Below are 26,460 nucleotides of genomic sequence, written 5' to 3' on the forward strand. Positions count from 1 at the left end.
TTAGGAAAGCTAAGGCCCCATTCGACTTAAATCTGGCAAAGGATGTGAAAGATAACAGGAAAGGCTTCTATAGGTGTGTAGCAAATAAAAGACAGACTAGGGACAATATGCACCCTCTTTGGAAGCTTTTGGGAGAACTGGCTACCCTGGACTTGGAGAAGGCTGAGGTTCTTAATGACTTCTTTGCCTCAGTCTCCACTGGTAAATGCTCTGACCACACCACCCAAGTCTTGGAAAGCAAATGCAGGGACTGTGAGAATGAAGACCTTAGGCCCACTGTAGGAGAGGATTAGGTTCGAGACCATCTTAAGAACCTGAACATGCACAAGTCCATGGGACCTGATGAAATCCACCTGCGGGTCCTGAAGGAGCTGGCGAACAAAGTTGCTAAGCCACTGTCCATCATATTTGGCAAATCATGGCAGTCAGGTAAAGTTCCCAATGACTGGAAGAAGGGTAATATAACCCCCATTTTCAAGAAGGGGAAAATGGAAGACCCAGGGAACTACAGACCAGTCAGCCTCACCTCTGTGCCTGGCAAAATCTTGGAACAGTTTCTCTTGGAAAGCATGCTAAGGCACATGAAAAACAACGAGGTGGTTGGTGATAGCCAACAGGCCTTTACTAAGGGGAAATCCTGCCTGACCAATTTGATGGCCCTCTGTAACAGGGCTAGCGAACTGATGGACAGCGGCAGAGCAGTTGACATCATCTACCTGGATGTATGCAAAGCATTTGACACTGTCCTGCACGACATCCTTGTCTCTAAATTGGAGAGACATCAATTTGATGGATGGATAACTCAGTGAATAAAGAACTGGCTCGTTGGCAACATGCAAAGAGTTGTGGTAAATGGCTCGATGTCCAGTTGGAAAACAGTAACGAGTGGCGTCCCTCAGGGATCAGTGTTGAGACCTGTCTTGTTCAACACCTTTGTCAGTGACATGGACAGTGAGATTGAATGCACCCTCAGCAAGTTTGCTGACGACACCAAGCTGTGTGGTTCGGCTGATACGCTGGAGGGAAGGGATGCCATCCAGAGGGACCTGGACACACTTGTGATGTGGGCTGATGCCAGCCTTATGAAGTTCAACCAAGCCAAGTGTAAGGTCGTACTCCTGGGTCGGGGCAATCCCAGGCACAGCTACAGGTTGGGCAGAGAAGAGATTCAGAGCAGCCCTGCAGAGGAGGAGTTGGGGTGTTTGTTGACGAGAAGCTTAACATGAGCCGGCAGTGTGCGCTTGCAGCCCAGAAAGCCAACCGTATCCTGACCAGCAGGTCGAAGGAGGTGATCCTGCCCCTCTACTCTGCTCTCGTGAGACCTCACTTGGAGTGAGTGTATGTTTCTAGTGTCCTCAACATAAAAAGGACATGGAGCTGTTGGAGCGAGTCCAGAGGAGGGCCACAATGATGATAAGAGGGCTGGAGCACCTCCCTTATGAAGACAGGCTGAGAGAGTTGGGGCTATTCAGCCTGCAGAGGAGAAGGCTGAGTGGAGACCTCATAGCAGCCTTCCAGTATCTGAAGGAGGCCTTTAAGGATGCTGGGTAGGGACTCTTCCTTAGGGACTGTAGTGGTAGGACAAGGGGTAATGGGTTCAAACTTCAACAGAGGAAGTTTAGATTAGATATAAGGAAGAAGTTCTTTACAGTGAGGGTGGTGAGGCACTGGAACGGGTTGCCCAAGGAAGTTGTGGATGCTCCATCCCTGGCGGTGTTCAAGGCCAGGTTGGACAGAGCCTTGGGTGACATTGTTTAGGGCAAGATACCCCTGCCCATGGCAGGGGAGTTGGAACTAGATGATCTTAAGGTCCTTTCCAACCCTAACTATTCTGTGATTTTATGATTCTATGAATGTCACTGATGTAAGTTTATAGGTGCATTATTACATGTTGTTCAAAACAGCATTTACCATCTCTTTTTTATGGCCAAAATAGCTTTGAAACACAAATATCCACTCTCAGATAAACTAAAACTGATCCGAAGAAGCTGTCTTGAGCAGACAACAAAAAGTTAGGTAGTTACCTATCTTTGAATTGTGTTATAGACTTCCTTTGTACAATATGTGATCTAAGCCAAGGTTAACAGTATTCTCTAAATAGTTGTTATAGATGCTAAAGCATTTTGTAATTTATCAAGTTATTTAATTAATGTCAAGTTTCCATTAGAAATCTCTTTGGCAGAGGTTCTTGAAGGAATCCCCATAAAGTTTCATTTATGCCAGAAACATCTGCTAAAATCTATCAAAGATTAGGGAGACTAAGACTGCTTAACATTCTCTGAGGTGGGTCATTTTAAACTCTAGTGCTTGGTATAGACTCCCACTGACTGCAGTGGATTTGAATTAGGGTCTTAAGAGTTAAAAAAGAGGGATAAAAGAAAACATTTGGCTGATGATGAAGATATCAGTAAAGAAAAAAACAGAATGAGTATGATACCTGGAAATACTTCTAATCTTACATAGAGGTGCCTGTGTCCAGGGGCACTGGTTCAGGTAAAGAAACATTAGGCCTGAAGATAAACTTCTAATTTCCATCCTCTTGGAAGCTGACTCTCATAGTATGTATTTTTATCTGCATCAGGATAAAATTTGGCAACTTCACAATTCCAGTTTACTGTCAGTAACCTGGAAAACAATTTCCTTTATTCAGTCTTACTCATGTTTTCTAGCTGTATTGTAGAGCATTGGGTGGTGTTGGCTACAATGTGGGAGCCTGGCGTGCTCACCCTGGGCTGCTGCAGAGGACTCCTCCCCATCACCTCCCTCCCAAGGGGTCTCCTCACAGCTGTGAGCAGCAGCCACCCTGGTCATAGTCCACGCTGCTGTTGAAGCCAAGTGATTACCTACAGTGAAGTACTTGGGGTCAGCTGAATGTTTCCAGGTATCTCACTTGACAAAAAGCAGTGTAGCAGGGCTGATTTGCTCTTTGTTGTTGTTTTTTGTTTGGTTGTCTGTGGTTTTGGTTTTTTTTTTCTTTTTCTGGTAGGGAAATGAATGGCAATTGTTTGAAAGATATTTAAAGTTGAAACTTTTCTTTTGATAGAAGATCTCCCCTGCTTCTTTCTGGATATTGCAGACTTTCAAATCTGAATCTAAGTGTAAAAAGAAGTGCTAACTGGTAGACTTTCTCAGAAGCATATTCAGTGCAGCCATACTTTTACTTATTAGCTGTTCCCATTCTGTTAAAAAGATGATAAAATTTTCCTCAATGTCCCACATGCAGACCATTTGGCACCTATAAATTAGTGAAACCCACCTATTATATAACAATTGTAAATCATCAATGATAACTGTGTCATCTGGGACACCATAAAAAATATGTACTTGATATTTTATTCAGCAGGAGGTAATTATAATAGCACCTTAGTGCACAGTGAATGTGGCTCCCTTGCTGTACATAAAATTTTTATTAATTATATTAATTAGTATATTTTTATTTTTGAAACATAAAATACTTCTCTTTCCAAGGCCTGAATAAATGTATATAATTTAAACTCATCATACGATGTCTGTCCACTCATTTAGCTTCAATTATATAGAAATATGCATAAGCAAATGTAATAAAATAGACTTATTTCTAGAGCAGTCATAGTATCTTCTTATCTATTGTCATGCTCTTCCCTAAATATCAGAAGGAAAGATAATCTGTCAATGTGCTAGGAAACTAGTAACTACTACTAGTATTAGGAGCAGCCAAAGGAAGAATGAAGTTGCAAGTCTGTTAACATCAATGTCAAAGCATCTGCTGACTTTTCTGGAATCAGCATTTTAGTGACCAGTGAATGATGTAATCACCACAAACTTTTATAAAGCTGTTAGCATTATCTGACAGTTAAGATCTTTAGATTTCATGAGGTGCTGTTTTAAGGCTTTATTTTTGTGTGAGTTCTCATGTTCTCTAGCTAATGATTTTCAAGTCTTCAATTTTGTCATTAGTGTTACAAAAGTAAAAGCCACGTTTTCTGATGGCATAAAAGGAAAGAGAAGACTGACTGCAATGGGGCTTCAATAATTTATGATGAAAATAATGGTTGATCTTTAGAGGCAATAATAGTCAAATAGTAGCAAGTCAAAAAGGCTGGTGTGTATATATATGTATTATATGCATAATTTTTAAATGTATACATATCATGTGGATCATATGATACATATATTTATAAATATATGAAATGATCCAGCCCCAGTTCCTCCCTTCAGTTATGAAATCTTAATCACTGCATCTCCTGGATTCAGCAAGATCTAAATATCTATAAATATCCCTTAGATTTAATATCCAAAGAGATTGAATTAAAAAATTTGAAAGGCTGGAAATAACTCTAAATATTGGTGCATCTAAGTAAATAGACATGATAATAACCATATTGACCTACCCAGAACACTGTTTTTGTCTGATTTTATGCCTGCAATGCTAGTGAAATAGCTTGGGGTTTTTTGTGTTTTAGTCAGAGTTCCCAAAGACTTTAACTTAGCTGTTTTCCACAAGCTAATGATGTTAGCAAAAGCACAGGTCTGCTGCAGATATACACAGCATAGGAACTCCTTCCTTTGCTAAGGATTGCAATGATTAATGAAAGCACCATATCTCCAGAGTGGCCCTCTAGCAAACTTGTCACTAAATATATCCATTAAAAGCTGGCATAAAATATACAGAAAAGACTTAAAGAATTATACCAGAAAGCTGTCTGGGATTTCAATGTTTCCCAGAGGGCAATTTTTTGATGGCATTAACGACCTCCTATAGAGATACCTGTGTCACTCTCTGTCCCTCCATGACTCTACGCAGTATGACATCCTGCAGTATATATTACTACATATATACTCTAGGGTATTCAATAGCTGGCAAATTACTTGAGTAGATTATTTACTTTTTCAGAAGTTATAACTGCTTCTGCATTTCAGCTCCTGATGAAAGAAATAAGAGCTATTTTCCAAAGTTTTAACCTTGAGATTATCCTGGTACATGGTAGGCTAAGGTTTACAGTCTTAAAATCACTGCAAATATGCCTTCTTATTTTATCATGGTGAGTGTTTCCTACCTTTCATGCTTAGCTAGAAAATCGTGATCAGAGAAATGAGTCTGAAGCAGTGATCTAAAGCTGGAAAATGAAAAAGAAAAGCTTGAAGAACAATGCAGGTCATAGAGAGCAGCCTTGCTGTGCTTCCTGCTGCCTGGCGGGACAGTGTGTGCAGCAACCGGGCAGGCATGAAAATTCAGAATCATTCTCTCTTTTATTCCTTTAAACCAAAAAATAGGAAAGGTTTTTATCAGTAAAACATAAAAAGATACTCCTGCCCACACCAACTCTGCCATCTCTCTGTAGGCTGTGCCCATTTGAGGGAACCAGCCTCAGAAGGGGATCCCTGCAGCTGCCCTTCTCAAGTTGGAGAATTGTTCATTAAGCCAACATTCATTTTGTACAGTTTTGGTGCCACTAAGGAGGGTTTTCTACCCATCCAGTAAATTCCCCTACACTTCCTTACAGAAACTTTCAGAAATTTTTTAATATTTCACTGGCCCATTTTCTGTTTTGGATCAGATAGGAATAAGTAGCAGATGGTTTCAGTGACATTTACCATTTCTTGTTTGGTTAAAAGGATAAGCATCTCAGTGTCCTCTGTTCAGGCTCCTTGAATTTGTGGAAAGCATGCAGCGCAGCAACTAATAGTTTAAAGTAAAACAAAACTACATTTGCTGGATTTCACATACAGTTTTTTAGAGCAGAAAGGAAATCAATGTTGTGACCGCCTGCTACTGTAAACTCCCTCTGGTAATTTCCTATTTTTATTATTATGTTAATATAACTCCAGGCTGCAGTTTATCAGTGTTCTCAAACTTACCAGGGAAGTATGAATGCATTATACTGGCTTATATTTTCTGTCACACTATATTATAAAGTGAGTGATAGTCAGAAAATGTGCATGGGAGGGAATAAGAAAGGCATTTTATTTACTTCTCCTACTAGCATTTTTTGCCCAATTCCTCAATTCCTTTTTTTTTCTTTTTTAATTTATTAATAGGAACAAACTGAAGAAAGATATTTCTTAAGTAGCTTTACACACAATTTCACTGCTGAATATCAAATATACAGAAGAGGTGAATTCATTCTTCGGCTTTGCTAGCTTTCATTTAAATCATCTGGCCTTCATGACATGAGAATGCATATGGCATCCCATTTCTGGCAAAACTAATATTAGAATTTAAGAACGGAATGCTGAATATGGCATAAATATAAATGCGGAAATGACAGAATCTTTATTTTGCCAATTCAGAAATCAACTAGTTTGTTTGTAAAGAAATAATCCTTCTGAGATCTGTTACCAAGTTGTCTTTTGATGCAATCATAAACGCAGTCTATTCCATATTTTCAGCTGTGCCTTGTTAGAGGTTTTATTCTATTAATGCCAAGCTAATCTAATTATAACTGAGCCACATTTTTCTGGAAATCATTTAGTATACCTATTCACGACATCTTTAACATTGACTTCAAACCCTTTTGTAAGGTAATTCTTGTGTTACAGTAGTGGGATAGGTAATTAGAACCTGCTCTAGTAAGCATTGTGTCAAACTATTTTCAACGGTGTGAGAACGATACCTGAAGGTATAATTGCCCTTATGTTTTTATGGATTCTTTTAAGATCAAAGCTATTAATTATGAACAACAAAGACATTCAGACAATCAGAACAAGTGTATATATCAAGCAAAGTCAGGCAAAGGTAAATCTGAAATTGCTTCAACTTGCAGGAGGAAACTTTTAATGTTTATATGAATATGCTACTTAAAAATAATTTAAAAAAAACCACCATAAAATTATGAAGAAGGATCATGTGTTTCTCTGAGTTGATTATGCAAAGCAAGATTGTGTCTCTATATCAGCTATATTACTGTTAGACTTCATTTCTGATTCTACAACTAGACAAAAATTCACCTTCTGCCTCCATAAATAGAGAGTCTAGCTAGGCAAGTATAATCCGTAATATACAATTAAAGCTTTATGAAAATTAAGCTTTATGTAAAATAAGAGGAATTAATTTATATGAAACTCATGATTAAGATATTTGGTTGTAATAAGAAATTAATAAAGAAGATGAATATAATTAAAAGTTTCTGGGTTTATGATAACATCACCAAATTTTTAAAAAGACACAAAAAAAGAAAAAATCCTCCTCTCCCTGTTTTTTGTTAAAAAGATGATCAGCATTATGCATATTCTTTTCTTTCTTTCCTTCTTGTGTTGTTATGAGCATGGAGTAACAAAGAGGAGTTTTTAATTTTTACATAGCAAAAGATTTAAAAATATAAATAAAAATAGCATTTTCTGGAAGCATGAAGTGTTGAAATACAAATTAGTATTGTTTTGTAAAGCAGAAATAAAAATGAGATAATAGTGTGGTTTTGGTTTATTTCAGTTTAAACGATCTTTTTTTGCACTTGCAATTTTTTTATTTTCAATCAAAAAATAAAGGGTGATTTTATTAAATTTTTTTGTAACCTGACTTCTTGGAAGAATTTACTTTAATATTCATTGTCATCATTCTAAAAATAGTATGAATTTTTAGCATTTGTTATAAATTTCTTATGCACGAACTGTTTATGAACCTGCAACCTAAATATGTCCATACAATCATAAAAGTGTTTCATTAACATTACTCCATGTTGCTCGTGTTAAATTGATGTAATTATTTTTTGTAATAAATCCTTCTAGTAAGTTAGGAGGGGTGGGGATTAAAAATTAAGCTATTCTTGGTACCAGAGCTACGAATCTCACCCTGGGTGCTGTATAAAGTAACTGTAGGAAGTAACTGTAGGAGATAAGAGCTCCATGAATAAAGACCACCAGTTCTTCATGTTGGGGAGCAGACCAGTCTGAGCATTCACACAGACACTGTTTGAAGGAGAGGCACAAAAAAACGTATTTTTGCTTTTTACTGTCTATAGACAGGCATGAGAAGTGATCCCATAGTTGTTCTAATCTAGTTTTCCACCAAGACTGTTTTAGAAACAGCTGGCTGTATGGGTGCCTCCATGAGCATGCAGTGTTTGAAGAACCGTCCATAATGGTTCTCGGGGACTTTCAGCCTTACAATATGACCAGACTATAAGCCCGAAGTCCTCTGCTACACAGGGTATGCTTTACCCTGCTGTGCTACACACAAAGGAGGCAGTTGTTTAAATTACTTGCCTGATATTTTAAGTGGAAATAAATGCCTGATGCCATCTGTAGAATAAATATTATGTGAACACTGCTGAAGTTACTCTCTTATTTCCCTGAATCAATTTTTGATCTACATGAGAAACATTACAAAATAAGTTATTTTCCATTCTCGTAGGAGACACTCCCCTGAACAAACTTTAGAAAGATTGGATTTAAATGTATATTTCAGCTTCACTTATAGGTTCATTCAACTGTGAATGATGGGGGGGAAATTGCAAATGTAAAGAAATGACTATTAATGGTAAGGCACAGGTGTTAGGATTGCTCAAATGGTAATAAATTTACATTGCAAATGTGATAAATCTGCTGCAGTTCTAATGCTACTGTAATGACTATCAGCTGCAAGCATGAGGACAGAAGAAAGCTGTTAAATGCATACTCTTAGTGCATGGAAAATGTACTCTCAGCAGTTTATGTACTGCTTGATATTCATTTATGAGGGCTTCTCTTCACACAGGAACTTTCATTTCTATAGAAATTTACTTTGCAATGTTTTATTTGTAAATAAATAACTATTTGGTTATTAAGGCTGAATACCTACTCATTAAGCTTCTTGGTAATATGAACATGTATGGGAGTTGTGAGGGTACTTTTCATTCTCAAGTTACTTTTTGTCAGCCCTTTCTTTTCTAGCAGTTTCCTGCACTGCAGCAAAGTCACTGCTGACAAAGCACAACTCAACAATACCAATGAAAATGGGAATCTGAGAGATGGCTTATATCTAGAGAACCAAATTCAATAGTGCATCTTCAGATAATTGTTTTGTTTTACCTTTCATGTGTGCTGTTTACCAATCGAGAGAAAGCAAACAAATGATGCACAACATGCTTGAAAATCAGTCCTGTGCAGTCAGTAGAGCTAAGTTAATGCAGTTTCCAAATGTCTTGTATAACAGGAGGCTTCTATACTACTGACTGAAATGCTGGATCCTTTAGTAAAAACAGCTGGGATATGACTTTTTGGGTATTTCCCATGAAATTACCTGCCCCAAATGAGCACAGATGCAGCCATCTGTGCCCCATGGGAGCACATATGCTTAGCATGGAAGTGAGTGTTGGGGCAGTAGTGACGTGAGAGGCTTTTTAGTTTCCTACCCTACCTGCAACATCCTTCTCACTAGGGATCCTGGACAAAGGTGCAAAGAGCTGAAAGGATTGGGTATTGGTTGGATCCCACTGCACCCTCACAGAACTGGGGAATGGTCCCCTCTTCCTTTGCCTTCTGAGCTATTGCTGGCTTTTCATGAGCTGCAGTTGGCTTCCACACCCCAGGTTTTTGTCTGTCTGGAGCTGTCTTGGATGATGGGGAAGCAGGAGGCCCTGGAGGAAAGTCTGCTTTGGGAAGTGGTGGTCACTTACCCTGTCTGCTAGGTTGAAAGTATTGAGCCCAGCTAGAGTATTGCTTTATGTAACTTGGTCTACCCCTGTCACATATGTGTTCATTATTAACATCTGTAAGTGTGAAGCTCTTAATGTTTGCCCCAAAATATCTTATTCCTATGTCTGGATAGTATTGATTCTTCTATGTTTTGGACTTTCAGAAAGGTGTGATTGCTCAGCCTCCCTGGCTCATAGGCAGAATAGTTTATGTGCAGCAGGGCCTTTTCTCAGACTAAAATCAGAGGGCTCAGCACCAAAGCAAGAACCTGGTTACCCTGCCTCTAAGTTCAGCAGTTTATAACCAAGTATTTGTTTTAAGGCCGACCTGTTCTTGCTGCAGCTGACAAACCACGATTGAAGTAACTGACAACCATGCAGTCTGTGTCACGGTGATGAGCAGGTTGCACCCCAACATGCAGGTAGCTTGTTGAATTTTTTTTTCAGGTGGCAACAGCTGCAACTTTAGAGGTTTCTAGCTGGCCTGCTTGCTTTTTGCTGTGGATTCTGCTGTTTGCTCTTTAAGCCACAGTGCATAGAAACCAGGATTCAGGCAGTCTGGAAGGGACTCCAGAGGCTGACTAGTTTAATGCCCTGCTTGCATCAGTGGTAACTTGTAAGTTAAATCCATTTTTTTGCATCTGTTTGTCTGAGTCTTGTAATGCAGATTTGTATTTCAAAGCTGCTGTCCTTAAACCTTCTTCCACTTCAAAATCCAGTTTGTGCAAGGACTAGGGATGAGATGACAGAAATGCCTCTTTCTTCCCCACTGTAGGGTTGGCTTGATTGGCATCATTATGAAAATAAGAGGTTATGGCCTTTCCCTTTCGTGGGAAATGAATGAGATGTAAAGACATGGTATGCCAATGGCTAGAGCTTATAGTGAAATACTTACTGTTATGGCAAATTATTTGCTTGGTGTGCACATTTTGTCACTCCAAAGTAAATTAAACCAATGGTTTGAAATGCTTATAAAGTAATGTATTTCTCCAGGTAGGGAAAATGAAATAGAAAAAGAGAACAACATGCTTATGCACTCTTTTGTAGACTGGAAAAAATAATCTCACTGTTAATATGAAAAGTAATTAATGCTTTGAGTATAGAACTTCTTCCTAGTTCTAAATTTCTTCGTTACTTCAAGAGGGTAATTCACTTTATTCATCCAGGCCTCATTTCTACACTGAGTAAAATAGCATTGAATAGTTATTTTAATGTTGTTCAATGTTTATTAAGTCTATTAAAAACTGATGTTATTGTTTGATAGTCCTCTTTTAATTAAACCCACTTAGTATGCTCAAATTAATTTGGGAAAAGTTGACAGTAATACCTTTGTTGACACTTTTGCAAGGATTTTACAGGCTAGGTTAATTATAAATATGAGCCTATAGCTACTGCATTTCCCCCATATCTTTCCCATGCTTTAAAATAACAGAGATTATAGGGCTCAAGAGTGATCTTGCTATTTTACCATTCTCAGAGGCTTCCCATAATATCCTCACAATATGGGCCTCAAATTTCCCTTATAAATATTATATAATAAGGTCTGGAGTCTTTGTGATACTAGTATTTCTCTGATAGTAAAAGCTGAGAACACTTCTTCATTTAAAGAAGACTGTGCTTTTCATCTGAGAAAAATAAAATGGCAATGTGCACTTCAAAGTAATAGATTACGAAGAACAGAATAATAAACTTGTAGAAGTTTACAGTACAGCTAATGGAAACCTTTTCAGCAGTGAAAATAATTTAAAGGTGAGGTTTTGTAAAAATAATCCATGTTTTGGGAAATACTAAGGGGAAATAAGTGGAATATTTCAGTCACACTGAAAAGTTTCCATGTGGAAGTAGCCCTTCTTTTGCAAGCTGCTCACAGACAATGCAAACACAAACTCCCAATCTACTGCTATGTTCAAGTGCGGAAGTACTCTTGTGTTATCTCATGTACTGATTTACACGTGGATGAACTGATTTGTACATTGAATCCAATATTAAATCAAAAAGCACCGCCAGTGTACTATATTTACAGTGAACATAGTGGTTTGAAGCCATGTTTTCAGTAGTTAAAAATCAGACTCCTGATGTGCTGCTGAGAAGCGACAAGTCAAGCTCTTTCCCTTTGAGATACTGCAGGCTAGTACAATGGCCCTTAGGTCAGAATGTAGTGAATGCAGAGGATGCTGAGCACCAGGCACTGCAATGCCAGATTAAAAAGTGTTTCTGCTATAGACACAAGCCTACTGCAAATACAGTTTCACAAGAAGACAGACTATCTCAATTTTATTGTTCCTGCACAGATCAAAGGAAATGAAGGAAACATATTATAGACAACTAACAGTATCATTGCATCAGATTAAAATCTTCATATTCTCTACTCCAACGACTATGTACTTTTTTCTTTAAATTTTTGAGTTCTCTCTCTCAGGGAAAAAATAATAGGATTATGTGCAATTCAACATTTTTCCCTCAGTACAGCCAGAAACATTTCTTGACACTTCTGTTAAGGTTTATTAGAAGAGCCAAAAATATTTTAATCATCATGAAAGGTTTTGCTCATTATTCAAAAATTGTTTAGATTCATTATCTATTGCTTTTTTTAATCCTATGTTTTCCTCAATGGGGAGTCTAGGTCATATTTATTTCACTACCGCCATCAAAATCCTCTTATTGTGAATCTTTGTTTAAAATAATATCTAGTAAATCAAGGCAAACAATTAACATTTTAATAAAAAGTAAAATTAGAAGTGAACAGCTCACAAAATTAAGTCTAGCAGCATTTTGAACAGAATTTATGAAGAGGAGGTTTTTTATTCTCCGAGTTTTATTTCACTTATTTTTAGGTGCAATTTTTCAATGCAAGTTCATAAGCAGTACCTTGAGCAATGATCAGTGTTCAGGACTACTTAATCCTTCACAGGTACAACAAATGTTAAGATATAGATTCCATCTTTTTTTATTCTTGTCTCCAGTTCTTCAATTCTTGCTGAGCAATGACATTGCCCTCAACAGGAGGGACAGGCTGGTTGTCCTGATAAGAATAGTCTACTTCAGCAGAGTTGGAGCAGCTTGTGAGACGGAGTGTTTTCTAGGTCCACCTTCACTTTCTTCTGTTTGTGGCAAGGAAATCGAGACTGTTCTTGAAATATGGTGTAGTACAGTGATGTTTTCCTGAAAAATAAAAATAGATAGTACAATGCAAATGTGGAGATTTCATGTCAGCGGTTTTATTGTACTCTGAATAACTATTTTGCTTCCCTCTGGACACTGAAAGGCATGAACATCAGCCTTGCATCAGCTTCTTGTTTCATTTGTTGGTGGATTTATGTCCTTGAGGAGTAGAGATGTTTTTTTCCTTTTTAATGAGAGCTCAGATTCCTAAAACCAAGAGGTACTCAAATCAAAATAAAACCCAAAGCTCTCAAATTGCATCCTGAACCTGACCAAGTGTGACTTTCATTTTTAAATATGCAAACTTGACAAAGAGGAATTAATGAATCATTTTATTTGCATATAAATACCACTTGTCACACAAAGTTCACAGGCCTAGTTTAGGTAGGATGTGATTAGTTCTTCAGGAAGCAGTAAACAGTAATGAAAGGAGAGATGAAGAAAGCAGGCTGTAATGAAAGACTTTGAAACATGCTTTAGCTCACTTCAGCTGCATTAAAAATCTGCAGCTGTAGTAGAGTCGTCCTTATTTATTTACATTCAAGAATACAGAATTCTATAAGAAGTGATTGATTTCCTTTTAATCTGAAAACTGTCTGGTGTGAGGACTACACTCTCTGGTCTCTTTTGATTGTACAGCTAGTTCAGTCAATGTCTGGGATCCCTAGGTACTATTGCAGTAAAAGTAAATAATCATTACAAGAATGACTAAATTATTACAATTTCTTTCAAAGTTTTAGTGAAATAATTGCTCTGTAGGTAATTTAAATATGATAATGATCTGAAGAAGGAGCTAAGAAATGCAAAAGTAATAGATGATATCAGATTAAAGAGTGGAAGGAATTTTAGAATTACCACCCATATTGGGAAAACAAATATGACTTGTTCACATTTCTTACTTCAAAATGAATTTCATTTAAGATAAAACAAATAAACATATAGTTTTAGCTCCCATTAGCAACAGCTAGATGAAAACATTTACGTAGAGTTTTGCAATGTGTAGGAAAGTGCTATCACATCTATGGAATAATAAAGGGGAGATGTTAGAGAATAAAAAATGGTAAAATTATTTGGATTAAGGGATTAAAGAGAAGGAAAAAAAAAAAAGTGGTATGATTGAGATCCACAGAGTCAGCTATAATTCTCATAGAAGGTAGACTCATGTAAACTAAAATTGTCCTGGAGATGTGAGATGGGGGCAACAACTAATAGCTGTTGCAGAAAAGGAGGTCAGATACTTGTATTTACTCCTTCCTTTCTAATAGGACGAAAAAAGAAATTGAATTATAATATAATTAAATTACATGACTTTTCTCTATGTATAAAAATGAATTAAATATAATAACTGTTTAAAAAGAAATCCTTTTATACAGTGTATAATTAACCCAAGGAACTTGGTGTTATAATGTATTTCTAGAGAAGGAAGCTAGAATTAACAAAAGACTTTCACAGCGATAATAAGGACAACCAGCATTCAAGATATTGCTGAAAATAGTTCAGGGGATAGAAAAGTTTTTTGCTTTGGGATATAAGAGGAACACTAGCTAGTACGTTTAAGAAGTCTCCTCATGTACAGTTTATCCCATACTGTGTTCTTGTGTGATTTACTATAAGCTGGAAAACATGGAAAACATAATACTGGTTGTTGCTGGAGATGGGATGCTTAACCTAATAAGGACTACAGTCCTTTTCTGACAATACGACACCTCTTCTAGATCTAGGTAGAAAGCTCTTAAAAAGACTAAGAATATCTGGGGTTCTTAGCCATTTTAAGAGTCAGAACTGGAGAATGGTAGAGAAAAATTATTCATTTCTGTAACAGTTGTTTCACTATTTTAGCAGTGAAAAAAATAAGGTTGTAGGAAAAAGAAGTTGGTACTAAAAGGACAAGTAGTAAATAGTAATTTACCAATCTTTTACTTACATGGAAGGTGAAAAAAAAGCCAACAACCCCAAAATTATAGCTAAACAAAGTCAGACCTGTCTCTCGAATATCTCTTATGCTAGTTTAGTACAGTATACCAATGTTATGGAGATGCTGTTCTGCACGAGCAAATATCAACTTATAGTTCTGACCAGGTATATTTATTAAAAAAAAAATAAATAGGATTGGAAGACAGCAGAAGGTCATTTGGTACATCTCCTTACCTCAATGTAGTATTAAAACCACTTAAATCAACCTGACAGGCATTTGTAAACACTTTCAGTGAGAGATTTTACAATCTTCACTGGTAATCTGGTGCTTCAGTCACCTTACTGTTTAGGGAATTTCTTTCCTAATATCTAACCTAATTGTATTGCAATTCTGTTACATTTTAACTGGCTTACAATTACCCTTAGTTTGTAAAACTTGCCTCAGAATGAACACCACAGCTCACATTGGCTTTTTCAGAAGAAAGAAAGATTAAAAAAACCCCAAACAAACCAAAACAAACCAAACCAAAAAAAAAAACAACACACCAAACAGCAAAGCTTACTCATTGAAAGGATAATCTTCTAAATACGAACAGCGAAAAGCTATTCAGTATTGTCTTACACTGAATGCCATTCTGACAAATGTCAAGTTCGTCCATCCCACTCAAAAAGGATTAACTCAGTAACAAACATTAATGATTTTAAAATCAGTGGTAACGAACTGTTTCACTGCTCATAGACATGACAGAAATAAGCAACCAGTGTGCTAGTCTACAGTCCCCTCAGTGCTTTTCTGTGTGAGAAGTGCTAACTGGCTCTATACACCTGCTAAAATTTCTGAATGTCCTCTACCTACTTTTTCAGGTTCTATTTTTGGTATGAAGTTCTGTAGAATACTGAAAATTAAAAAAGACAGAATATCACAAATTGAAAATTGAATATCAAGCTACCTATTAGAATGAATAGTGTTAGAGTTAATACTGTTTTTTAGATTTGATTCAGTAGAAATTTGGGGGTTTACTCACCACCACCACCACAGAATTCAGTGAGTTTGTTCCAGGTACCATATTTGAGTTTGTGATGATATTGCAGGTTTTGATTGTAGCTGGTGAAATGTAGAAATGTAGAAAAACTAAATGACACATGAAATGGAGAGTGAAACGCACAGATCAAGTTGCCTAAAAATTAGTGGCTTTTAGTAAATAGGGGCAAACCTATTTATAGTTGAGTTGGGCAAAATCCCTCAACGCAGTAACCTGGGTTGCAAATTCAGTGAAGATACACATCTGTGCCACTGTCATGGTGTTATCATGCCATCTGTTGCAGAGGGGGATTTCTCCTGAAGGTGGTGATTGCTGTCTGAGACAATTTTGAAGGTAAACAGTCTTCTCTAGAGCCACGAAGACTGTGAATCACCTGTTTTGTGTTTCTCTAGAAATATTTATTATGGATCTTGTTTTCCGGAATCTAACCTGGTGAGAGGCTCAAGCAAAACATGACTTTTTGATAAGATGCTTGCTGACATGTTGAAAGAGAGACTTGCTGATAATTTAATATCTTACTACCACAGCTTTAAGCCTGTTACAATAAAGACACAAATTCTGATTCGAATCTGTTAATCACTTTACCTGCATGAAAGATAAAACGCTCAGGACAGGAGCTGCCTCTTTATGGATGTTCACCCTGAGTTTTTCCACAATGAGTCCCAGTTTCAGCTAGATCCTAGATGTTACAATAATAAAAGAGGTGGTAGGTATTAAAATAAAATATATTTTAAATGTTTTATAGCTGTTGTGTTTTCCAGTAATTACAACTTTAAGGCACAAGCCTTTTGCTGTTTCTGGACATAGAGAAAGGAGTTCAAATTCTAACAATACAGAAAACTGTCAACTCCAGAAACAAAAACCAAGCCCAAAATCACCACCAAAAAAAAAAAAAAAAAAAAAAACCTAACAAAAACTCACCCAAAAAAACCCCAAGAAAAAAACCACAAACAAACCAACCAACAAAAAAAAAAACCCCAACAAACCCCACAAACAAAAACCAAAAAAACCCCCAAACAAACAGAAAGAAACAAAACAAAAAAATCCCACCCCTCCCAAAACAAAACCAACAGGAAACTAATCTTTTTTACTTCCAAATATTTGCAAAGAAGAATTTGAGTGTGAAATGCTGATAAATTTATTGTGCTTGTGCAGCATTTCATTGTACAGTCTGTTGCTCTCCTCTGAGATCAGCCATGTAGAGTAAACATATTTGATACTGCTTGCCCACAGTGCTACCAGAATCTGTACTGAGAAACAGAAAATGCATTAGGGAGCTATGTATTTTCCAGCTGGGATATGAATCATACTTTCAAGTCTTGTGTTTCTAAACAGACTTCAAAAGCAAGCTATGACAAAGAAAGTGAGAAACCATAATATGGGCCTTTAGCTCTTAGATCTTGTGAATTTCAGGTTCTGAGCAGATTCTTGCATTAACATGAAGATTACCAGCATTTAGCTGTAGTTGGTTCATTTATCACTTGCTTCAGTCTCTGCTTTCATATTCATGAATCAGAATGTGTGGTGTTCTTAGCTGAACTTCTATGCTGCTGTACTTCACAGCAATTAACATCCCTGACATTGTATCTTAAGATAAGATGCTCATCTCAGAAGACTGGTAGGAAGTGAAATGCAATCTGACATGTTTAAGTCAGCTGTTTTATAATAACCCATTCTAATAAGGACGAAGTAAGTCCATTTCTTTCCAGTTCCTAACCTCATGTCTTCATAATTTACACCATAATTGGTGTGTTATCAAGAATATCACCTGACTATCTGGACTTTTCAGGCGTTTGGAGAGCTAATTAGCTAGAGAGAACTACTCCTCCAAGTCAACTTGAAGAATAGGAGGTGGCTACATTATGCACGTTTTTAATGTACAGCATCTTCTTTTTTAGTAAGAGTTAAAATGTGAGGCATTTAAGGATTGACAGGGAAAGGAAGGGTCTATGAAGATCTGCAAGTTTTTCTTGACCCCATCTTAGCATGGTATTCATGCCAAAACCTGTGTCAATCAGTTGCATGAATTTGCTGTCCTGTTATTCACATGGCTGTTGCATTTGTTTTTTGCTCATTCAAAATGAGCAGATAAGATACCTGGGTGCCATTCTGTGCATGATACCATGAATGTTAAACCCAATTCCTTCTATGCCTTACCTATCAAGAGGGTCCTGGTAGTATGTGCTAGAAACTCTTTCCTGGTGGATCCAACCATTAGGTACTTTGTTTAACAATATTAGCTGCACCTTTAATTCCAAAAAGCATTAACTGTAGGGTCAAGGAGGCTTCAAAAAAGGCCAGCTGTCCCCTATATTGTTGTGGTGAGGACTAATTGCTGACAGCTGCAGGGACTTCTGAAAATCAGTCCGAAGCAGGCACATCTGGAAATGTTTCCTTGACTGTAGTCTTAGTGTTTTCCAGTATTTTTCTACTGTTTCTCTAGATAGAGAGTCTAGAGAGTCTTTCCATAAAGAAGTACTAATCTAGATGTTCAGAAATATTCAGAGAAAGTTCATTTTCTTTTTTGGGTTTTATTTCTTTTAAATTGTTGAAAGAAGGTAATGGCTCCAGAAAGTCCTGGGCCTTCTTAAGTTTCACCTTTCACCAAGGTGAAGGGAGTTAAAGGGAATGGAGTTACAAATTGGTGCATGTTTTTGCAATGGTGTCATAAAAATATAAGCAGGCTGGTAGCAATATTTGTTTTAACTAAACAACTTTCGTCTATGTATTCATTTACTGCTTTAAATTGAACTACTGTCCACTTGAAAATCGGCATCATAGATAGACCTGACTTGAAATAAGCAGTGCAAGTGTTTTGTGCATCCTAAACAAAAAGTGTTCAGTGACTCTAGGTTTAGAATTTTTGTTGCTTCTTTCATGCTAGCCTCTTGCCAGCAGAAGCCAAGAGGCTCTGAAGAAACTTTATTTTTTGACATGCAATCTAAGCTATTACCCAGAGATGGGAAGATGGGTGAGGGAAACTTGTTTTCCCTTTAAGTAAGTGTGAATGTCAGGAATGCTCTTGATAGTTGACAAATGGCATTTAGTCAAAAGCTATGGTTCGACTTGCTAAAAATCATCATAGATTGGTAAGTAGAGCTGGCTTCATTTCGTTGCGAAAATAATGTAAAGCTGTCATTGTCTTTGGAAGGTAAAGGCCAGCTAGAGGATGTGCTGCTGTTGTCTGCTATGTGGACTGTTTGCATAAATATTATTTCCAAAGAATATTAAAATTCAGCTAATTAAGCAATACACAATATGTTTTAAATTCTGGCAGTGTCAGTGCAGGTGGAGTGGCTGTAGTATGCTACAGGTGAATTAAAAACATGTTTAAGGATATTCTCTGAAGTCTGATGTTGGTCAGTATAGTATATTACTGAGTACTCTTTTTTTACAGAACAGAGAATAGAAGAGAATTCTATACAATGTATAGGTTAATGAAAAACATTGCAAAAACTTCTGTTCATTTGGGATTTTTTTTTTTTTTTGGCAAGTTTTGATTTCACTGAAAAATCTACTAACATCAAACTACTTCTTAAAAAGTAAAAAAAAAAAAAAAAAAACCAAAACCTGAAAGAATAAAAACAGAAAGGAAAGATGACAGCAATGTTGTTTATTGGCCCAAATACTTGGATTGACCTAAAAATTCTCTATCAAGTTGCCAGGAAATATATTTATTTTTTCCTTTTTTTTCTCATTGATTTAATCACCAGCAGCAATGACTAAATTTCCTGTTATTTCTATAGCGCATTTCCATAGAAGTTGTTTCCCTCTTCGTGAAAGAGTTTAGATTATCCTTTTATAAAATCTGTTTGTGTGATAATGGGGAAACCAAAACATTATTTTGACTTCATTTCTCATGTGCATAATATGGCTAGTGGTGTTGTTTTATTTTTCTATGCAACATTCACTTTTTTACATTTCTACAGTCTGGTGGTCTGAGGATGAGTATATTTTGCATTATACTTTTTTATATTAAAAATTAAAGTGAGAATTTGCAAACAATATTCAAGGGCAAAATGTACTGCATCCATTAAGAGGTATTTCTGTAGTGGAAAAAATACAATTCTACAATCTACTTCTGCAGAAGATACAGTTGTGTTGGGTTTTTTTCTCAGAATGCTACCTATTTACTAAAAACTGATTTTTTTTTCTTCTGTAGAGAGTTGGGGTTTTTTTCTCATGTTCATTTGAACCAAGCAGGGATGTCAGCATATCACACAGTAAATAATTGTATTATTTTGTTTCTCGAGTTACCAGGGATACTGTATTTCCTGCTTTGTTGGTACTTCAGTTTCCTTTTCATCCTCAACTGTTAGTTGACTTTCTATTACTTTCTGAAGTTTTTAACCACACAAAGAAGCTTGTTTCAAACTAGTTGATTAACGTAGGTATAGAGGATCCAAATCCAATTAAAAAAGGTGAAGTGATTTTCATACAATGTTTTCAACCAGAGAGCTATAAGACAGCATCATATATAGCTCTGGGGGCATGAAACCTTCCTCATTCATATTTATTAGATGCATCTGGCACTTCCTTATAATTTATATGCCGTAAATTTCTATAATAAATACTAAATATACATACCACACATTTACTATCCTGCTATTATGTCTTTTTGATAATTTAGTAGTAGATATGCTTTGCATTTCAAGTATTTTCTTATCCTGACTTTGTGTAACTATGAGTGGAATTGTGTCTTGGTATGATTACTAATTGCTTAGGAAAACTTTCCACTTGGTATTCATGAAATCAGAAGGAACCTTTTGGTTTTGCTATGCATATTAGAAGCTGCATAACGATGTGTTAAAAAATAAGAAAAACAAAATAAAAAACACTAAGGTGTAAACTTATTAAAAATTTACTGGAACTGAGGGAAGAGTTAAGCATTAGTACTGGAGAAACCTATGATAGAGTGTTTGCCAGCCAGTCTTTATTCGTACAGTTTATTATACCACAGACTCTCCATGTATGACCTTGTTTGAGATGCTCGTTGCTGAAGCTTGCTGGCTTTATCCACTGTGTATCCTGTTTACTTACTGAAGCGGCTGACTGCCTCTGCTTCCTTCCCACCCAGCCTGCTGCGAAGAGATGGATCCCCACATTCGGGCACGGGTTGCTCTGAGGAACCGTCTCCCCATATCTCCCTGCTGTGTTCTTTTTGCAGATAATGCATTTTAAAAAACATGGTTTACTCCACTGTTGACAAATGTGTCTCTGTATAGTAGTTTCTTTCAGTTTCAGCTGAAATGACTGCTATGTTTGCCATTGTCACTGTCCGCCCAGCCTTCGTGCTATGAACGTGCCACCAGTGCCCTTTGGGAGAGATTGTTGTCAAGAAGAAATGTCCTCTGCAGAAATGTCCTCTGTTCTTCCCATGGGAAGACTCATTAGCAAAGAAATGCAAATTCGGGGTGCATGCTGGTCCTGCATGGTGTGGCCAAGCAGCAGGATCTGGTGAGAAAAAAGAGCAAATGATTCCTGCATACTGGACATTTGCAGCTGCTCCTGGGCACAGCCTTGGTGGGTGCTGCTGCAGAGGGGGAAGGCTTCTGCTTCTTCCCAAACATACTTTAGGCAGTTTGGGAATTACTCCCTGGCAATGGGTGCAAAGTAGATAGTACTGTACAGACCAAATTAAACTGCTGCTGGAAAATGAGAGGGAAGGAAGAAATGCTATTGCTTTGAACAGTGCTAAAAAATAGCTGGTTCTCTCCTTTCCTTTTCAACAATTGAAAAATCTGTGCTAATGTTGACAGCAAACTCATTTTCTGAGTGCTTTTCTGTTATGCAATGTCTGAAAAATATCTGGTTAAGAGTAGCAGGTGGAGTCTGCCCACGGTTGTATGAGCCCCGTCAGTGATATTAATTCATCATCCTTTTATTTTTCTTCTGCATGCATCAATAACTCTGGCAGTAATAAGAAATTATTGCAGAAAAGCATAGTGTTGGTAACACTGTTATCATCCTGATCTCCAGTGAACTGGAATCCAAGTGTCACGCTGGTCTCCTTCTCCTCTGAAATAGCTATTCAAGAAGTTGATGCTGATGACATGTTCAGGTTAAGCACAGTCATATATCAGGAGCTCACCCTTTGCTAGAATGAGCAGGAACTTAATTTGAAAACAATGGAACAGGGGACATAGAGTAGCTGTTAAAAAATGACAGAATAACTGAAATGTGTCCGCAACACATCTAGGGAAGTGGAACAGAGAGAAAAATTGAAATCATAAATACACTGGGTACAGGCAATGATTACTTCAAGGAAGATCATGATAACAAACCATCAAATTGAATTCTTAGGTTCATGCTGCCAGGGTATAGAGAGCAAGTGGGTGGGGGTGCCATCAAGTTATTCTTTACCACTCTTTTTTTATACTGAAATGTATGTTACTTGAGTTATTAAAATGGTGTTTTATAAGACATTCCTAACGGCCTTTGATTGCAATACTGAGGTGGCTCTTTTATGCACCAGACACAATTGGTGGCTCACTGCCAGCATACGGAACGTGGGATCACAAATACTGCTCCTAGCGAGGGGACAAAAATGGTGCAGCATGGAAAGTGGTTATTTTGGGCCCTACCAGTTACTGCTTCTGCTGTTGACTCTGTTCCTACCGTGCAGGAAGTTTGGGTTCAATTCTCCAGTCTGTTTAAATGGATGGAGCATCATAAAGGGAATTTGTTACTGATCAAAAATTATAAACCTGCTTTGTGAGTCAGCATGCTCACAACATAAGGAATAATTTGTTTTAGTATTAACAAACAGGAATGTACTTTTTTTTTTTTTCCTAGATATTTTAAAATTGTCTAAGGCCTTGAGTTTAGGGTTATTGTGCATGTGGTTGGGTGTTTTGGATTGGTGAGCTTTTTGATTTGCTTGTGGTTTGATTTTATTTTTTGAAACAAATAGGTCCACTCCTGCAACCCCTTCAAATAAACCAGCCAAACATCAGCATCCTGGTGCCTATCCACTGACATTAAGGTATCATGGAGTTACTCTGCTGTGTTGCTCTTAGTGGATGCTGTTTACAATTTCATAAGAATGAAAGCAAACAAAAAATAATCCATGAGTTTTAAAAGGAATGTGGATTTTTGCATTATAACACTTAAACATGTTATTTTGTAATTTCTGTTGTGAAAATTCATCTTTCCTAATGTTTAATGCTGAGATTTTGCTATAATATTGCATCCACATTTGAATGAAGGTGATTTTTCTTCTTCAGAAGAAAAGTTGGTGATCCATGCAGTTTTATACTTGTGTGGTACTTTTCGGGGGGGGGGGGGGAGGAATTGAACCTGAATACTTATTAAAAGTTTCAGATTTTGTAATTAATATTGCCTACTGGTCTGTACGGGGAACTCTCTGAAATATGCTGTATATCCCAATAACGTGTGAAACATATCAAAGTAATGGTGCTTTTGCCAGTGTAAGAACATTAAGGCTCTTGAAGTGCATAGAAGCACTGACGAACATTGCTTACTGCGGGAAATGTGAATGTTTGCACTTTGAGATGTGATTTTTGTCTCAAATGCACATAACGTAGCATAATATAGGGTGATTCATTCTGGTCCTCAGAATCATTCATAATTGAGATTCATTCCTAAATCCTTGTGTTATCTCATGAAGAAAGCTTCTGTTGGAAAGCTAGTGTACACTTATGGCAAAGAATGTTTGGTTTTCATATTGTGGCCCTTGTAGTGCAACATGTTCAAACCTTTTATTCTATCCTACCTCAGGTAGCCTTCAAGTCAACTTGTCCTTTTCCTCTCAATTTCTTATCTTTTAAATTTGTTTATTTCTCATGTTCAGGGAGGCACTGTCACTGTTTTACAACAGTTCCTTTTATATTGTTAACCAGACAGCGGAGAGATGTTTTTGAGGTGACTTGTGGAGTCAAGTCCTACTGTGGGGTCAGAAATTGTAAACGTGTTCAAAACACCAAGCACAAGGTGTGCCTGAAAATACAGCAGAATGTTAATTTGTCCATTTAGTCTTTTACATTCAACTTGGAGTGCAGATACTACAGTTCTGCTATTTTATCTTTGTCTTTTACAATCATCTTTGCCATCTTAATTGTTTTCTAAGAAGCCTCTATTTTAAATTTTCAGAGAGTATTATTTCCACTTCAACTTTCTTCATTGGATATTCTTGTCATGAGTGAGTCTTATTAGTGCTTATAGGCATCCCAAATATCGCCAATTTTTATCAGTTATTTCTGATTCCAAATTAATTTAGTTTTGCCTTTTCTCATAGCATTTGTCCTGGCAATCAGATACTGAAAATTTCTTTGAAACAGCAGTTGATGAAGATCTGGTTGGAGGATCTCATTAAGTCCCAAATTTGCAGCTCTGCATAGTGAATTTGTCTATAATTAACGGAATATGCAGACTTTAGGATCTAGAGATTTTCTTTTTGTCCAGCTGGATTTAACATTACAAAGGTTTATCTGTTCATTGCTATTCTGACCTTGATTTTATTACCCATTCCATCCATTTTATTCTTTTGTTGTCAAAACACCTGAAGTACCAAATTTCTTTATTTCTTTTGTCATTGCTATGATTTCTTGTTCTGCATCAGTGTGAAATGTATAAGGGGTGGATTTTGGATGGGAGCAGGGAAGTTGATTGTGGGGGTATTGTTTTGTTTTGTTTGTTTGGGAGTTTTTATTCCAGTCCACATACCTGTAGGCATCTCTGCTGGCACTTGCAGTTGCCTTAAATATATATAAAGAGTATTTATTTCCTAAACTTTCATATGATCATAGTTCTGTTAATATATAGTGTCAATTTCCTAGTAGGCCAGAAGGTTCTCTAAATTTGTTCCAAAAATTCTATGAAAGCCTTTGTGAAAGTCTACAAAGTCTATACAGAAATAAATGCCATTGATTTATTTTTGTTGTGAAAATGAGGTAGGTATTTGATGCTTGTATTTCCTACCTGAATCTTGTCTGTTGTTGTAAATTTGTATCTGGTACTTTCTTTACACTAACCAAAGATGTAGATTAAAATAATCTATTTAAATACTACAGATGACTTGAGATCAATGGAATTTCTATATAGATAGTGTGTTGGTTAAGATCTTTTATATCTGACAGCTTTATTTTCTGATAATTTTCCCTTTCATATAATATTTTTCCTCTCCCTGTCCCTCAGGACAATTTTATCAAAATGTCCACTATATCCTTCAGAAGTGCTAAAGAGGTTACTATTGGAAGTATTTCCTCAAGTTGTTCAATTTCCAGTCTTTAACCATGTGATGGTCTTTACTTCCTTTTTGCTGCCAAATATGATTTAACCTCCAGATACCCCTGCTGAGTTTAGCCACACTGTTCTGCCAGGTACCTCCTAGTTGACTTTTATTCTCTAGGAGTGCAGTTGTTCAGAAATCTTTTCTAATTTGACTTTCTGTTTTTGTATTTATCTCCTGATGTTTGTTTTCATCCATGACTACTGTATTGAACTGAGGAAGTCTATACAATCACCCCTTTAACTATACTAGAAACAAATTAAGAGATGCTATTTTTTGACTTTGTGATTTTTGCTATTCTTCTCTTGAAGTCAGTATTTCCTTATTTGTATCGATTATTAGCTTAGTTTACAGCTTTCTCCCACTTTCTACTGTCCTCTGACGATTTTCTTTTTTAGCATTTCTCTATACTTTAGCTCTATTTGCCTCTTAATATACTGTACTATATGGTCTTAATCTGCATGTTTTGTCTGATAGTTACATATATATGCTGTATGTAAAGTTCTCTGTTTATACTGTTATAATGCATATATCTTTGGTTTCGAGTTTTCTAAAACCCTGGTTTGCATCAAAATTCCAGAGCATTCACTGTTCATTTTTATGTTCTGCCAAAGCTCTAAAGCTATCTAAGGTTATGTGTATCTATCCATCTAGGTATGCATTCATATATAAATATGCCTAAAGCTATATGCAAATAACATCTACATATATAAAAGCTTTGGATATAGCCTAGCCATTAACAAATAAAAAACACTGTCTACCGTGAACATATGGCAACTTCTGGCTTCTGCAATAATCTGCATTTAATTCCAAAGCATGAACTTTCAGTGGACCTTGCACATATGGCAGATCTAGTTTTGCATTCTTCACTGAATCCAAAACACTACTGATTTTAGTGGAGTGTGGAAAACGGTGGGAAGAGGAAGATCCAATTCAGATTTTAATCTTCATCTGGGAAAGGGTATTTTATCTAGTGCAGGACAACCAGAATTTGCTCAAACAATGCATTAAGAAGCTTGTGGAAGTGGGAAGAATAAACCTGTGTCAGCTGCTGCTGCGCAGCTCAAAGCAGTCAGTGGCCTGACTTGATCATCAGTCTGCTATCCTCCTTGCTATAAATTGATCCTCTTGGTATTTTTAGTGTCTAAATGATAACTGACGACTTCAGTTGAAGGTATGACAATTCAGGTAAATTTATATTATCCCAGTAGAGACATCAGGTGGTTGACAAACATAATAAAATGATGTGACAAAAATTTCTTCTCCTGAAAGTTAATATATTTCTAGACAGAAATCCAGTGTCTGCAAAAGACAAACTTTGTTCCACCAAATTAAAATGCTATAATTGAAAGGAACCTTTCCAGTATGTGTTTCTGTACTCCATCACTGAAATGCTGCTTTGCTGCAAAGTTGGATGCATTCAAAATGAGAATTGATTAAGCCTTTCAAGTAAATTACTTTCAGCTGAGTTGCTTATGGGAGAAGCATTCTTGCCCTGACC

The sequence above is a fragment of the Strigops habroptila genome, chromosome 1, assembly GCF_004027225.2.
Source record: "Strigops habroptila isolate Jane chromosome 1, bStrHab1.2.pri, whole genome shotgun sequence".
NCBI classification, from domain to species: domain Eukaryota; kingdom Metazoa; phylum Chordata; class Aves; order Psittaciformes; family Psittacidae; genus Strigops; species Strigops habroptila.